This window comes from Ambystoma mexicanum, chromosome 7p (assembly GCF_040938575.1).
Source record: "Ambystoma mexicanum isolate Mex_15411 chromosome 7p, UKY_AmexF1_1, whole genome shotgun sequence".
In the NCBI taxonomy this organism is placed as follows: domain Eukaryota; kingdom Metazoa; phylum Chordata; class Amphibia; order Caudata; family Ambystomatidae; genus Ambystoma; species Ambystoma mexicanum.
The window spans coordinates 43,691,803-43,707,678 of record NC_090939.1 but is presented as its reverse complement, the minus strand read 5'-3'; the positions used below and the strand labels follow the sequence as shown (position 1 = coordinate 43,707,678).

The window sequence follows — 15,876 nt, the reverse complement described above, 5'->3', positions numbered from 1 at the left end:
TGAAGGACACAGACTATCTTTGGCTCAGCAGGCGTCAGGCTTTTGTGCCATTCCCAATATCATGGTGAGCCTGGATGTGTTGAAACCATGCTCACGAAACTGCAGAGGGCAAAGCCCTTCTTCTTGCTCTCATGGGCCCTGTGCGACCAGGTCCTATAAGTGGGAGCTGGAAGGAACTAGGAGTATGTTTAAGTGACGATACGATTTCAAGCACTGCTGTCCTGGAAGCCAAAGCCCCGGACCGGGTTTACTTAAGAGTCCGAGGACCTCAATGGAGATGTGTTCTAGTTGTTTGAGAGGCAGGAATCCTCTTGGGCTGAGGGTTTATGGGAATGAAACTACATAATCCTGTTTGTTAGTATCCATCTCAACTGGGCCTCCGTTATTATGTACGGTTTAGAGTGCAGCATGCAAATCTCCAATTCTACCCTCTGTTCTGTGTGTGTTTAGTTGGGGCTCGGGTGTTGCCAAAACTATTGCAGTACAGATGGGGAGGAATGACGTATGAGCAGGGATGCATAGTCTGTAGGTATTTATGTGCCCACCCATGGCCATGCCCTTCCTGCCTCTGCCCGCCCAGAACACCTGCTCATGGGAACGCTGAGCTCTCTCTCTCGTGCAGAGCAACAGAGGTCCTAATCTCGGATCTGCACTTGGAAAACCGAACTCGGCTATTAAGCGCGTTATAAAAATAAATTAAGCCTTGCATCAGTGTTTGTTCTAAGCAGTCTTCTGAGAGTTAATGACTCAGAGTTTCAAACGCGCTACTGGTGTGGTACACATGGCTTACCAGGCCTACCTTCAGCCATTCTATTTATAAGCACTCTGTGTATCTTTCACTGAATGCCTGTTAAAAACTAGTATTGGCAAAGCCCACAATTTTGGCTTGTGCATACGTTTTAAGCTTTTGCCGGGCACTGCTATTAGATGCCCAGGTACTCGCACCATTTTGCACCTGGTACCAACAATAGATAATACAACCACCACTACTGCCCACTACTGCTGTGACGGGCAAGTGCCTTTTTCCATGCCTACATTAAAGTCTGAATTTTTGGCATTGTCAATGCTTGTGAAGTGCAAGTAGGTGGTACTGCCAGTTGTACAGCAGGATGTGGCCATGATGGGTGAAGTGCTAGAGTGGAGGTAGAGAAATGGAGGGACAGGCAGTTTAGAGCGAGCGAGAGGGGGGGGGGGAATGTTAGCTGCCATGTAGAGGAGTGATAGGTTAAGAGGTTAACTCTGGGGGCGTGGCTTGGAGCGCCATCGATGTGGTCGCTCCTCTGAGGCCGCCCGTGGGATGTCCGCCGCCGCCGTCGAAATCTGGCGGTTCTAGGCGGGGTTTCGTGTCGCTAATGCCATCTACAGCGACCGGAACCGACATGCCATAACCTGGCTAAACACCGTCTTCGACCGTGGCGGCGTTCTACTAGAAATTTGAAGCTGAACTTCTCTCCCGTACCCGACGGACGAAACTAAGATGGCCGCCGTACCGGGGCTCAGCAGCACGCTCCGCACCTGTTGGTAGTGGGACCTTGGGAGGCAGAAGAGCCGGAGAGGAGGAGCGGTACCTAATATAGAATCCCCTGATTTCGGTTGGGCAGCCTGGATGCCTTCTGGGTTGCTACCGAGAGCAGGTCCCCACTCCTCTCCCTACTTTGCAGATCAAGTCGGGACCACTGCGGCCATCTTGGATCAGCCCTACCGAAGTCCTTCTCCCCGTTCCACCCTCCCTGGGGCGCCCCTGCCCACCCATCTACACCTGACCCGGAGCGAAGGCCAGGGTGACGGAGTTCTCCAGCTGCCATCTCCCACCGTCCTGGGCCTTGCCGCTAGTCTCCCGACTGGAACTGTTTGGCGTGAGCAACATGTCGAGACAAACAAAAGTGAGCAAAGGCACGGATATCTCCGCCATGTTTACGGCTACAGAGAAACCCAAGAAACAGGAACCTCCCAAACCGACCCCACAGAAGCAGCAAGAGGACAGGGGCGAGCTTGCCACTAAAGGAGACCTAATAGCCTTCATGGCGGACATCAAATCTGAGTTCCGCGCTTGCCTCTCGGAACTCGCCACCAAAGTTGACCAAACAGATCAGAGAGTCACAGAACTCGAGCAGAGGTTTGGAGAGATCGAAGATCATGCCCAGGAGCACACCACCGCTCTGGGGGAAATGCAAAAATCGATCGATTCCCTGCATCACAAATGCGAGATCATGGAATTTAAACAGGAAGATCTCGAAAATAGGGCCCGACGCAATAATCTCCGCATCCGGGGCATCCCATCCTCCGTCCCCGATAACAAGCTAGCGGACTACGTGGCAAACTTCTTTGAGGCTCTACTTCCAGATCTGGACAAATCTCGGCTCATATTGGACCGCACCCACAGGCTTCGCCAGCGCCGCGGGACAGATTCGGACCCCCTTCCAGACGTGATCACTAGGGTCCACTTCTTTACAACGAAAGAAGCGATATCAGCGATCAGCCGCCAAGGTGAAGAGATCACTTTCCAGGGCACCCCTCTTCAAATTTACCAGGACCTTTCGGCACTCACGCTCCAGAAAAGAAGAGCACTTCGGCCTCTGACATTATTCCTCCAGGAGCAACAGATCCGTTACAGATGGCTGTTCCCGACAGCTCTTCAATTCACATATAATGGCACCCTACGCCGAATCAGCCACCTGGAAGACGCGGAGAAAATCTTGCACTCGATCGCTCCCCGGGACCCTCCCACGCCACTCTTAGAGGGGACTGAGAATCCTGGTCCGCCTCCCTCCCCAAAAGCTAAACGCACGCCTTGGTCGTCGATACAACGAAACAACAAGAAGTGATGAACGTGGACGCCTCCACGGTCCCAGGCTCCGTCAATGAGCTAGCCGGGACACAGATATGCTCGTCTGAATTAGAACCCGCTACCTACATGCCAACCTCTTTTGTACACAACGGTGGCGGGGCATTCCCATGGCTCATACCCACCCCAAGGATACTTTCCATCTTCTGTTCCTTGGGAACCCACAGTATGGGACAATTGGCCCTGTTGGCCTTAGGTGCGACCGTACTAACAAAGTCGGTCTACCGCCTTGTTAAAGTTGCGATCCCCCGTTGGGATTTCGCGTTAAAACCTCAAGTGCAGAATGATTTTGTGAGTGCTTCCGAAACCCCCCCCAACACAGGGAACGGAGAGTGAGCCCTCAGAGGACTTTCAGTCGCTTCGGATCCTCTCCCTGAATGTTAATGGCTTGAATTCTCCTAACAAGCGAAAGACAATTCTATTAAAACTCCACGACGAGGAGGCCGCGATTGCCATGCTTCAAGAGACCCATCTGTTGCCCGCTGATGTATCCCGCCTTCGGTCTCGGCTATTTCCGCTTCAATTCTTTGCCTCCGGCACAAGCAAAAAGGAGGCACGGCGATTCTCTTCAGGAAAGACTTGAACCCACAGATTCTGGCAACAAAGACATGCCCAGAAGGCCGATTTATAGCGATCAAATGTCTCCTGTTGGGAGACCTGTACACCCTCGTTTCAGTATACGCCCCCAACTCTGGACAATCACATTTTTATGACGCCCTGGGCACATCGCTCGCCAACTTCGTGGAGGGCCAAACGATCGTCGGTGGGGACTTCAACGGGGTCCCTGACCCCACTAAAGATCGATCACACCCCCCGACCCCAGGCGACTACGCCCAAGCACTCAGCCTCCTTCGTCTCTTTAGGACCCTGGAGATAATAGACTCATGGCGGGTGTTTCACCCCGATGATAAGGACTTCTCCTTTTACTCGTATGTCCACCGCACCTTCTCAAGGATTGACCTATTCCTGATTTCACCTCACACGTTCCCTTCAGTTAAGAAGGTCACTATCGGCACAAGAGCGATCTCCGACCACGCTCCAGTGCTCCTGGAGCTTCGGGTTCAGAACCCTGACCCCACCACCCCGCGCAAATGGATGCTATACGACCCAATCCTCAACGACATGGCCACCAGAGACAAGATCGCAACGGAAATAAAGAACTTCTTTGTGGAAAACCCGGCCTCGGACACCTCATTAGCAAACAACTGGGACGCCATGAAGGCAGTAATCGGGGGCTCCCTGATAGCCCAGGGTGCGGCCTACCATTGAGATAGACGACGAACCCGGACGGCCCTGGAGCTCGAATTGAGAGGCCGAGGCACTCCACAAGGAGAAAGGCTGGTCCCCCAGAACACAACGGGCCATTCGCACGGCACGGAAAAGACTGGAGGCCCATTACGCGGAACAAACCGCCCAACTAATGGCGAAGGTCAAACAGTCGTATCATGCGAAGGGCAACAAAGCGAACAGGTTCCTGGTGGCCAAATTAGCCAAGCAAAGACGCAGCATCGCGTTCATGGGCCTGCGAGACACCAACGGGGTCATACTATACTCAGAACCCGAGAAGCAACGCCTCGCGATTGAGCACTTGGCCCAAACCGTGAAGGCAACCCCACGAAACCCAGCGCAACAGAAGGAATACCTTCGGCAGGCAGAGGTGCCCCAGCTCTCCGACGCAATGAGAGATGAACTGGAGGAGCCCATCACGGGGGAGGAAATTGAGGACGCCATCAAATCTCTCAAATCACGGGCCCCTGGCCCGGATGGCTTTTCAACCAGGTTTTACAAACTATTCAGGTCGCAACTGACCCCCCATCTCACCACCCTATTCAACTCCTTCAGGGAAACGGGGGCGGTGACCCCATCGATGCAGGAATCGACCACCATCCTTCTGCCTAAACCTGGAAAAGACCCAAGAAGCATAACTTCTTATAGACCCATCGCACTCTTGAACATAGATGCGAACATTTACTCGCAAATTTTGGCGACCCGCTTGAATCGCATCCTGCCGAATATCATTCATCCAGACCAGGCTGGGTTTATCCGGCACCGGACCGCAGGCGATAATATCCGGAGAACCCTGAACCTGGTGGACCTCGCCTCCCGGAACTCCCAAAAACTAATCCTGGTGGCCCTCGATGCAGCTAAGGCGTTTGATAGGGTGGATTGGACGTTTATGGGACACACTTTAGGGGCCTTCGGCTTCGGACCGGCGTTTCGAACGATGGTGCTGGCCAACTATGATCGACCTACAACAAGCCTGAGGATCAACGGCCACTTCTCGGCTCCAATCCCCTTGTCATGCGGGACTCGGCAGGGCTGTCGCCCTTGCTTTTGGCACTCACCATGGAGCCCTTTGCACTAAAAATTAGGCGGAATGACCAAATCAAGGGCATAACAAGCGGCCCTTCACATCATAAACTTGCCCTATATGCGGATGACATTTTACTTACGATCTCGGAGGCCCCCTCATCGCTTGAACATGCGATTCGCGAAATCACCAGCTATGGCGAAGTCTCGGGCCTCACCATAAACTTCGATAAATCTTCTGCCTTGGGCATTGGCCTCACCCCAGCAGAGCGAGAACCGCTGACTAGGATGTGCCCGATAATATGGGAAAGGAGCGCCATCCCCTATTTGGGGGTTTACATTCCAGCTGATCCAAAAGAGACGTACAAATCCAATTTTCCCCGATTTCTCAAGGAACTGGAGGGCGACTTGAAGCGATGGGGGACCCAGGAGATTTCGCTGCTTGGACGCATCACGGCATGCAAGATGAACCTTCTCCCGAGATTTTTATACATATGCGCCTCACTGCCAGTGGCAATCCCCACTCCGATTCTCCGAGGGATCCAGAGGAAAATGCTGAACTTTATCTGGAGAGGTAAGAAAGCGAGAATCCCTCTCAGAACTATGCTGGGGAGTCCCAAACTGGGGGGACTGGGGGTTCCAGACCTTCAGGCCTACAGAGTGGCAGCCCAACTGGCCCGGGTCCAGGCCTGGCAAAATACGACAGACCGCCCGAGATGGGTGGAGCTGGAACAGTCGCGGACCCCCCTGCCTCTTCGATTTCTGCCACACATCCCGCCCCCCCTCAGGTCCCATGGGGGAGAGCTCCTGCTGTCGACCAAACACACCCTTAGCACTTGGGACTGGGCGCTGAAACGAAAGGGAGTTCCAAGAGGACTGAGCCCACGCTCCCCGGTCTTTCTCAACCCAATGTTCGCACCGGGCATGCATCCCCGCAATTTCCAAAATTGGACCAAAGGTGGGCTAGAAACCATAGACCAGCTGTATACAGGGGAGAAACCGCTCACTTTCGCCCAATGTAAGGAGAAGTTCCAACTTCGGGAATGTGACAGATTTACTTATATCCAACTACGCCACTGGTGCTCACACCCCCAAACCTTGCAAGCAGCGACCCGTCCTCCCACTGCCCTGGAACTCACCCTAGGAGACCTTCCGACTCGCGGCAGCGTATCCACCCTCTACAGACGCTTCTTAAGCGACTTCCTAACCACAAGAACCCGATGTATGGCCCAATGGGAAGCGGACCTGGGACACCCGATAGAGGATCAAACCTGGGTGGACATATGGACCCGAACACATACCGCATCCACCTGCATCACCAACAGAGAATGCGCATACAAAATCATGCTGCGATGGTACTATTCGCCCCTCAGACTCCACCATATGAACCCCCAGATAGACCACGCTTGCTGGAGAGGATGCGGCCTCCCTGGCTCTTTCTTCCATATGTGGTGGGACTGCCCGAAGATCCGACCGTTCTGGAAAGCTTGTCTAGAGTCTATTTCGCTGATTACCGGAACAATGATTCCCTTGAAACCGGAGCCGATCCTGTTAGGAGCTCCAATTCCCGGGATCTACCCGCGCTCCGGACCCAGATCGAAACTATTGACTCACTGCCTACTGGCAGGGAAAACGGTGGTGGCCCGAACCTGGAATTCCCCGGAAGGCCCCCACATTGCCCAATGGTGGACCAAAATATGGGACATTCTGATAGCGGAGAAGGTAACGGCAGCACGAGCGGGGATGCTACACCGCTTTCAGAACATCTGGGCCCCAGTCCTGGAATTCGACCAGCGCTTCCCCGACCTGACCTATAGGCCTGCCAGAGCCCTCTGGATCTTGACGAACCAGGCGAGCCCGGAGGAAGACTCTTGACCGCTGAGGCTCCGGCCCGACCGCCCGGGCGGGAGGAGCCCGCTCGCAGAGCTTGTGGGACTGATAACCCAGGGAGGAGGATAGAGAGAGAAGACACAGGGGGGGTCTAAAGACTGGGGGTCAACTTGCTGAGATAACCCTTGCATATAATGTCTGTATTTATCATTCTGCCTTGATTTAAAATAAACAAAGTTAAAAAAAAAAAAGAGGTTAACTCTGATGCGAGGAGGTAGGCTTTACGTTTGGTTTTCAATAAATTGGTGTGGACCGTTTCATGGTTGTCTGGGGGAAGAGAATTGCATGCAATTGGAGCCAGAAGAGAGAAGGAGCAGAAGCCGGAGGAAGCACAGGGTGTGCGAGTAGCCACGCTGCCTGCCTCGCCCCAAATAAACCTTCAACTGGTCGACCACTTTTACCAGTTGACCAGTCTAGACTGCTGACCAGTTTATGATGACCTGATTGGCCCAATTGTCAGATGGGAGTCAATCAGGTGACCCAAAGCCATCCATCTGCACTTGCAATGATAGATTAAGCATAACTGGAACCCTTAGAATTTCCAAGTGTTGGCAAGGTCGAACTTTAGAGGTTTTTCCTGAAGTTCTACATATGAGGGTCTACTCTGATAGTCCGCATACTTTAAATAAAAGCAAGCAAGTAAGTAGAAATTCTGAACAGTCAGTGGTTGGAGTTTGAAGATGCTGGAGCAATTCGGGCTTGTTTGAAAAGCCATGTGTATCTTGGATAGTGTGAAGCTAGTTTGCCACAGAAAGGCAATATGCACTTTTCCCATGTGAAAAGGGTCTTGCAAGGGAGGCCAGGTACCAGTGGGCCCACATTAGACTGCATCATCTGCATGCTTGGAAAAGGGGACGAGGCAGCCCACCACTCGACTGCAGGCAATGGCCACATTTGCACCACCATTGTGTACAATCCCTCTTGGAAACGTCATGTTTACTTGCAGGTCCCACGGACCACATGCAACTATTTCCCCTTCAATGTGCAGCCCACCATTGTTGAGGCTTTTCAACATGTCACAAAATCGAAAACATGAAAAACTCCACCTGGTCAATAACAACCTTGGTGTAATGTTGGCAATAGATGTACTCCCCTTTTCCTAGAGTTTCAGAACGCTCCTTGGCCTCGTTGATCCCGAATGGAAGCTGTGGCAATGGGCAATGGACATGTGCTGAAGGCACAGGTGCCAAGCCAACCCCAGGGCCTTGGTTACCTTCCTCTGCAGCTCTTATCGAGTCTTAGGATTTGCCAGCAGGCCCCCTTGTGTGGTGAAGGGCTTCAAAGTAGGAACCACAGGGGAATTGATCGAGCGGTTCCTACAGTCTCCTGAATATGTGAGGAACAGTGCAGTCATGCAATGCCAGCTTGGTAGAAATCCATCCTCCATATGCTGGAGCCTCTGTGAGATTACACTGCAGTGATAACTGCTGCAATAGCAAGAGCTGCCAACTGGACATGATTTGCCAGGGAAGCTGAGGGTTAATGGTGGTGAAACAATTGCCGAATTACGGGCCTCTGCGAAAGAAATGCAAGAAAGGTTGATGATGCTGTTTCTCAAAAGGATGATTTATCAACCAACATGGGAAGAAAGACTGTAACTTGTATCAATTGAACAGGCTTTCAGGGTCCCAGCAATACCTACACCTCCTTGTGCTCATCCCAGGGCTGTGGTGGACATCCTCCTTAATTACAGCGACAGATGTATTGCTCCAAAAGGCATGCCAAATGGCCCTGAACAGTGACTTGCACGAAGGACCTCCCTAGGGGCTATAAGAAGGCAGTGCCGAAACGGAGAACATCATTTGAGGCATGTTGAGAAACAAAAAGTCTGTATTAGTTTTACTAGCCAAACTTCAAACTATGAATGGTCTGACTTGGTTTTTCGATTTGCTGCGGGAAGTGTGGGGCAGCTGGGGAGAAAGGCAGGCCCTCAGCCTCTCCACCGCCCTGTACGCCCTACCCACCCCACAGCACTCTCAAGTGGACCCAGATGCTTCTCCTGAATCCATGACATCTGAAGACAGAACATTTGATGCTGGCCAAGGATGATGGCACAGATTGATTTGGGAAACCCCTTGGAGTACAGTGAGATGAGAGCAACCCACAAGAGGATACTCTTTTATATGGAGATTTCTGACCTGTTGGGATTTTTCACTGCATTAGTGGCGTTTAAGGGACTACAGGTGACAGATGCGTCAACATAGGCGGGAGTATGGAGAAGAGGGGAGTTGTGATGGATTAGGTTTGTTTGTACGTTAAAGGTTGTGACACCAGCTGTTTGCCTGCCTGGATCAAGTTGTTTGCTCTTTCACTGGGGGAGCCGGGGGTGTTATTGGGCTAATCCTGCAGCCTATTGCAGTTAATTGGATGGCTGAAGCAAAGCTTGCAAGCATGTCTTGGAATGTGAACAGAATATGTAATGATTAAAAGAGGGATGGGCTATTGCTTGATAACTCAACACAAACCAGACAAGACATGTGGGTTTCTTGGGCCTGCCTACAATTCGAGTGTCTGCTGTGCCGGTTTCTATGCAGGGGTCATTTTGGGTGGCTATTCTAATCAAGCAATTGCTTTCTTGGACAATGCTAGGCGCACAGGAAGATGCAGGAGGGAGAGCTGTTGAAGTTACAGGATTATGGGCTCTATGACCTGGAGTGGTAAAGCTTCTATTCACTGATCAGCTGTCCGCAGTAAGATTGACAGGTATACTGTTAGTGAGAGGCACTCAAGTTGTCATCTTTCCTGTTGCTGTTCTCAATAGTCGTTGAACCATTGGATGAGTAACAGATTCCTTTCTGGAGGTAATCTGTTCGTAGGCAGAGCAGAGGATCTGGTACAGTCTCCTCCTATACCTGAGTCCGCTTCGGCTATCTGCCCATTGAACCATGCACTTCATTAAAAGAGCACGGGGGTCATAGCGGCCTATGAAATAACTGTCAGGGGTCCAGCCTAAAATTCTATAGTTAACAAAGATATCCCTATGGTAAGAAAAGCTCAAGATTAAGAGAAGCAAATGCCTTTCAATACCCAGGTATCCAGATCATCACAACTGAGGACGATGTCTATGAATTAAAGTGGATGCTGTAGATGTGGGGCAATGGTCAACTCTGCCCCTCACACCTGGGGGGGGAAGAGTAGGGAGGTGTTGCCCTTTTTGTTTTCTAAATTCGTATATGTACTACAGTCCACCCCTCACAATTTGCCTAAAGTACAGTTGAAGATAATGAGCAGATCTGTGCTCAGGGAGGGAGGTGTGGACCTACCAGAGCTTTACATATGCTATTTTACAACTCGTACGAAGGTGGCAAACATCTGGATTCACATGGACTGGAAGGATCGGCCAATATGGCTAGAGGGAGGCAGAATCGGAAATGAAGCCCGGTACATGCTTTGAGGGTACATAAAAATAAAAATTGGGGAACATAATCGGTCGGGGGCAGATGAATCATTTAAGGAGTTAAAAGATGAATACAATTCGAAGGGCCCAATTCTGTACTTGCAGCTATGATACTCTGTTCATCAAAAGGTAGGTGGACAATATGACTACACTGAGTCTGCACTGCTAGAGTCAGTGGTAGGAGAAACTATGGTTCTGTCAAAACCCACTTCTACACTACATAGGGTAATCTTTCTCTCATTATATAATGTGTGTCAAACCTGAAATTTGGCATGTGGGTAGGTTCCATGATGTAGACGGTGTAAAAAGTATGATATACGTTTTTCAAATTTGTCTTTTAAGCAGTCTGCAACGCTTACCCCTGCCATATGGCTCTCCGTGCCATAGTTCTATGTAAACGTCAGCAGTGCACTGTTCCTAAACTTTCCACACTAGCAGCATTCTATCTGCCATTGGTGGCACTCACTTCTGAAGTCATGCGGGTGACACAAAACAGTGCTTTTGTCGTAATGTGGGTGATGGGGAAACGGTGCATGTCTCTTCAGTAGTTGTCCGTCACATCGTGGTAAATCTCTCATAATTACAGAAACTTCCACGGAAGTTGATGACTGTATGCCATCTCAACAGTGCAAAGCTTCCACACTTCAGCCCTACACGTACGGCACTATGTTGAGGTCGTTGCTGCCTCAGCTGTAGATCTGGACACCAATAATGTTGCTGCGCAACCTCAAGGCTCCAACTGAAAGTAGCTGGAATCGATTCATGGGATTCATGCTTTTCTCATGGTCGGCTTTATGTGACTTGCTCCAGACTGAGAAACTAAGCCATTTTGTTCACACCAGCTCCTACAGGAAAGACCAGTAATATTGTCTACAAAGCAGCATTGGTTTAGGGATAATAGTATACCAATGACTGCAGTAAACAAAGAGGGGCCTGTGGGTACAAATGAAATTCCCCATAAAATAAATTCTCAACGCAGTAGTAGTGAGGAGGGCCTGCCGGGACAAATCAAACTCTCCATAAGGAACGGCGCATAGTCACCTCCACATGTTATCTGGGAAATGCAAACCACCATGCAAAATTAATTTTTAATGTATTTTTACATTTATAGCAGTGTACCAAACCCTCAGGCATCAGGGTGCTAGTTACATTAAGTGTGAATGACCTTCATCAACATGCTAAATGCATAGGGGTTACAGCATATAGGTGGTTCTTGACAAGCATAATCTGGCAGAGCCACGCCTCATGATGTGCGTGGGGGGGGGGCTACATCATGTATACAGATACGCAGGAGACAAAATCAGGTAGGTGCACAGTCTGGCAAAGCTGTGCCTCATGGAGCAGGGGGGCAACATCAGGTGGTTTGCTGACAGTCAAGATGCATAAACAGCACTAGACTGCAGGTCAGGTAGGATGCAAACAAGTTGGGCAGGAAATGTCATAAGGAGGTGGGTGCCAGGCAGCTTAAGTGTATTGTGTGAGGAGCGATTCAAATCAGGAAGGTAACAGGCAGCCTACATATGCAGCGTGAGGCAAGACACATGAAATGGTTACCACATGATGATGATGGTGGTTAGTATACACATATTCTGAGGGCCACAGCTCTTGGTGCGGGGGGAACTACTTCAAGTGTACGTGGGGAGCAGCAATGGAATAGGTACACAGTATATGCAGGAGTCATGGCGTGTTATAGCAAGGGACGGGGAGGTATGGTCCGATGCTATTAAGCAAGAGTACAAATGTGTGTGAGGTGTAAGTACAGGCATTCGGCAAGGCACATACCTTAGGAGGCAGTACTGCTGGAGGCTGTACGGGACCGGACAGGTGGTGTTCTGGCCCATTGATGTTGGCCCTTGGAGTGAGGCCCGCAACGCCTGCCGGCTCCCAGGACAGGATAACAGGCACCCAGTGGCCGATCCGCTGAAGTAGGAGGCAGATCTGCCACACAGGGCACAATGGCTAATGAATCCCCCTTGGCGGCCATCTTACAAAGGAGCCGATGCTCTGTTAAATCCAGTGCTGGCACTATAGGGCTTACCTCAACACTGCAATCCCTAAGGCCAGTTTCAAGACCTAGGGGTCGTCGGTGTGGCGGGGAAAGGCTGATGAAGCTGCAGAGGCCTGGACGCGTGTTCTTCTGGCCCCTAGATGTCGGCCATCATCTATATTTTTTCATCGAATAAACTTCAAACTGGGACTGAAGTAGGAATTACCGTGCGAAGCGCGGGTACACCTGCTAGTTGCAAATAATACAACAAAGTTGAGGGCTAAATGGGAAGGCACCGGCCTTATACAATTTTTAAAATACTTCCCGGAGAAATAAAATGGGTGGGAGAGACAGTCTTATCTTAATGTAGGCACGTTTATGCACATGATCTGGGCATGTCTGTTCATGTTGCTTCATTGGAAAAGAATTTGAGAGAAACTCTGGACCACTCTGGGAAGCTTTGGAACCTAAACTAACCCACTTTGAACTGTGGGGTGAGCTGACTTGCTCCTGATCTGCGGCACTGGTGGCATCCACACCAGGGATGGGATGGTAATGGGGAGCTCCCAGCCACCCCGGATTAAGCGTGGGGACGAATGCCTGTCTGACATGTGAGAAGCTGGTATACAAAGAGGGCGTCTGCAGAAGCATGAGAAAGTATGGGGCGAGGGTCGGCCGAGCCCTGAATGCTGCTGATGTTGAGGGTCTATCGGAATAGCTGATTAAGATGTAACAAGGTGTGATTGAAGGGGATTCAAAACTGCATGTACAGGTGGGTGAACGGGCTTAGTGCAGTGGGTGTCAGTTAAATTGCAGTGGGGGGGGGGGCGAAACTGGGATTTACAAACTTGAGTAAGTGATGCAGAGGCAAGAAAGAAACCTGCAGAGTGGAGGGGAAGCCTGGGCTCCAAGGACTGCAGGCCTTGATTTTCAGATGGCTTTGTGTCTGGTGAAGCAATTGCATAAGGATCGACGTGACAGGACTTTGGGGGAGAATGGCAGTAAATAAATAAAACCAACTTCACATAAGTGGTAATGTTACTGTATTATATGAGCAATCCTACGATATTCGATTGCTCAAGTAATAGTTCACTTTAAGCAAAACAATACAATTGTTATCAAGAGTATTGGTCACCTGTGTGCATGCAGAGGGCAATTTCTACATGTAGAGGAAACCTAGTGTGCAGTTTCGCTTTGAGCATCGTCACCTGAGCCGAATCAGACTAGGTAAATGTAAACAGGCTCGTGATGCCATTCCACTGACTCAAGAATGTGCACTTCAGTTGAAAGAATGTACTGAATAGGCGTTCTTATCCTAAAATTAGCACATTTATCAAGTTGCCGAACTAGAACAGTTTCAGGCCTTGTAAATTCTTAAAATCCCTCTAGACCTTCAAGGCAAGTTCCTTAGTTTACATCGAGGCACGCTCCTTATTTAACATCAAGGCACGCTCCTTATTTAACATCAAGGCAAGTTCTCTAGTTTACATACTCTACCTCAGGTAAATGCATTCGCCCCATGGTGGCGAGTGACAAAATATTTACCAGTGCTTGCTGCAAAATGGTGCATGTCACCATAAGCACACTTCATATTTGGTGCAATGCTGCCATCCAACGTCCAGCCACGCATAGGGAACGTTTTTTGTCATTAATTAACACGTTTTTTGCAGAAAATGTGAAATGCAAGTTTGAAACCTCCCCATACTCGCCAGGAAGGCAGAGTACCAGGCAAATGGGGATATATGTGATTTGACAGAGTCCCGCAATTTCGAATTCGAAATGCGAGACTGTGAAATAATGATCTCCCACCCGCCCCCCTACTTACCTGATGGCGGCACACCTTGTTGTTTGCCGTCAGTCCTACATCCCTCTGCAACGCCGGTTCTCGCCACTTTAGTGGACGGGAAATGACGTCACAGGGTCTGTTTTTCTCAGGCGTGGGGGACACCCCCCGGTCCCCTTGTTCACTATAATGGCACCAAATTTGGCTTTTTAAATTCGAAAAGGTCTATGGATGTCTGCAAATGGTACACTCCCTTCATAAAATCCCCTCCCTAACCGTGAGCGGGCTAGTAGATTTTGCAAGCCCTGGCAGGTTTCTTTTTTTGCAGCTGCATGCTAAGGATGTTTTGGGGTTTTCATAGCCATTCCTCTCCTGAAAAAGAATTTGGGCATACTGAAAAAGCAAACCGCTTTTCATTTTGCATGCAGACTTCTTATAATCAGTAATGGGCAGCATACATGCTGTGAGCATGCTACTGTCATGGGCTTAGTGGATATGCACCTGCTGACGCCTGCACGCGTTGTGGACCGAGCATCCAGCGCAGGCATGACCCCACATGTTGGCAAAATAGGAGACCTTGACTGACGTAAATGTCCTGGCTATCTTGGCGATCGGACCACGTTTTCGGCCGAGGGGAAGAGGGCGGTGCAATATGTCCAAATATCACTCTTGGGTACAGTAGATTTGTATTTATTTTTTTGTTGTACTTGCCATGGATTTTTTTTTTCATGCGAGACATAACGAGAGGGTCTACCTTAATTGTCCCTGTTTTCTGCGGCAATCTTTTACATGTCAATGCAGTTAATATATCCGCACTCCTGCTGGCAAGTTTGTATCCAGCAGAGCTGCACGATGATGTGAGGGTCCCGAGGGATTGTGCTAGAAAGCAGTTGGCCGCGTTGCTGTTTCTATAAATGCCCCGCATCTGTGAGGTACTCGGTCCCAGGACCACAGTCTGGGGGGGTGGGGGGTTCAGGGAGATGGAGAGAGGGAGGTTTTAATAGTTTGCCATGTGGGAGCTATACAACTACCCATCTTACAAAGAGGTGTCCTTCCTCATCCTACTGGCTGAAGATCATTAGAACATTCATGATTTGGTCAAGGCCGTTCTTGGTTTTGCAAATGTAGGTCTGGGCTTTAAGGAAGCAGTTGGTGCTCTCTGGGTGCAGTACAGAATTTGATCACCAGCAACCCTGGCACCAACCTGACCTTCCCAGAAATTCACACTGCACGCGCTGGGAACTCCTGGGTCCACTGAATCGCTTGGCGTCCAAGGAGGCTGTCTCTGAAATTGGGCACATTGAGCTGTCTCTTGGCACAAGCAACTGGGGAGCACACTGCATAGCAGCTACACGACCTAATGCTTCTACTACAGATAACTCGTGTACAGAACATGTTCCCAATTGCCGAGTGGAACTAGACCAGCTGGAGAAAGCTGTGTATCCGGGGGAGCCCTGTACATTGCTATGCCTTATTAAAAAGTCCCCTGCCCAGCTGGGGCCGAGTGTAATATTGATTCCTGAAGAGTGGAGCACAATGATGGAGATGGTGAAGACGTAAGTTATTCTGAATAAATGGCAGATTGGGATGCAAAGGAAACTGCTCCCCTGAATGGTGTGAGATGGTACATTGGCAAGGAAACGCAGAAATGCTCTTATTTGTCT

At 50.1% G+C, this 15,876-nt stretch overlaps 1 protein-coding gene across 3 annotated transcripts in view; it reads left to right on the top strand.

Moving 5' to 3' along the window:
- COX17 (cytochrome c oxidase copper chaperone COX17) overlaps positions 1-15,876 on the top strand; it is a 118,227-nt gene that overhangs the window by 101,651 nt on the left and 700 nt on the right. The window lies entirely within an intron of this gene.